Here is a 1,811-nt window from a genome sequence, read left to right on the forward strand (position 1 = left end):
TCCTTCCAGTGTGTCTTCCTGTACTGTAGAGGAAAAGAGCTCGAAGTGTTCTCTTTCAGTCTTGAATGTAAATGAGTTTCCTCAATCAGAGGCCCTTACGGGAGATTTGGAAGGTGGAAGCGAGGCAGAGGCCGTCTTCTGGCGGCTGAGGATGTTGCTGGGGCAAGCACAGTCAGGAAGATGCTGAGTTGTTCTGCCACAGCATTCTAGTATCCAGAACTTAGCTTCGAGGGTATTGAGAGATAGCTGTTGGCAGTGGTTGAGATAGCCTCTTGATTGCTAGATGGCCGCTAAGGCAGTGTATCCTCAAACTCAACTGTTCCTGAGGGTGATCTGATTCCCCCTCCCCTGACTGTGGCAGAGGCTGCAGCTGCCTTGGTGGGTCCCCTTGACAATGTTGTTCTGAGAAACATTTCTGGAGCCCTGGTTAGAACTTGCTTCTCAAGGCTTTCCTATTTCCCAAGTATTTAATGGTCTGGATAAAATCTCCTCCTGCTTAAGAAAGCTAGAGGGGTTTCTGTTCTTTGCAACTGAATCCAGACGGATGCATTCTCCTCTGTGTCATTAGCCTTGAGCACAATGCCTGGCGCGTGTAAAAGGTGAACACATGTTTATTGTTGTAGTCTAAACTAACGGTTATTAATCTTTGATGTGTATCATCAACACCTGGAAGGCTAATAAAGAACACGAAGTCCCAGGCTCATTGAGGTGGAATAGGGCCCTCATTTTTATATTTTTATCAAGTTCCTTAGGAGATTCTAATACTCACCAAAGTTTGAGCAGCTCTGGCTGAAACATTCTCTGAGGCCTCCCAGGGACCAGAGCATGCTTCTAAGCACTTAATACTCAGTGACTCATTGAAGTCTCGTAGTAACATTAACAGTTGGAAGTAGTATTATCCCCATTTTACAGATGTGAAAACTGAGGCATAAAGAGCTTAGAAAAGTCCCCCAAATCACACCGCAAGTGGTAGATCCTAGCATCTAACCGAAGCATCAAGGAGCTTAGATCATGAGCCCAAGCTCATGACCACTATAGTCTTCTGCTTGGATGATCTCTCTTTGCAGAGCCTAAAGATGGATCTCATTTAAATTTACATCATATTCCTCCGAGTAATTTTTTAAAAACTTAACGATATCTCAGTCTCTCTGACCAGGTCCTTCAGTTACTAAAGAAAAATATTGAGCTAACAAAAATCTTTCCAGCAAAACAACAGTCTCTTGGATAAATGCCAACATATTTCAAAGTCTAATAAAACCTATTTAAATCAAGGAATAGCTTGAAGGAATAATTGCCCTCAGATACAAAACTAATAATTCCCTGAATTTTATTATCTTTGAAGTGAAGAATAACAAAACTGACCCTTAGGTCCAACCATTTATTAGAGAAAGCATTTATACATTTTCAAGAAGAATATATGAATATAGTATTATTTAGCTACAGAGTCTCACACTCCTTTTTCCTTACTAATCATGTTCCTTACATTCTCAAGATTACATCCCTAAGATTTAATAAAATCTGATTATTTCTCTAATACGTAGAAATTAATAATGTCAAAAAAGATATTAGACGATGTCTAGAGGAACTTCTTATAGAGACGTGCACAATGAATAAAAGGAAATATTCTCCCCTCACATGCTTTGTAACCTCTTGGCCAAGAGAAGCTCTCACATTTAAATTTTATCATTATTAAAAGGGAGGGGGCTTCCCTGGTGGCGCAGTGGTTTGGGGTCCGCCTGCCGATGCAGGGGACATGGGCTCATACCCCGGTCCGGGAGGATCCTGCATGCCGCGGAGCGGCTGGGCCCGTG

The sequence above is a fragment of the Neophocaena asiaeorientalis genome, unplaced genomic scaffold (assembly GCF_003031525.2).
Source record: "Neophocaena asiaeorientalis asiaeorientalis breed wild unplaced genomic scaffold, Neophocaena_asiaeorientalis_V1.1 scaffold397, whole genome shotgun sequence".
Taxonomy (NCBI): Eukaryota; Metazoa; Chordata; class Mammalia; order Artiodactyla; family Phocoenidae; genus Neophocaena; species Neophocaena asiaeorientalis.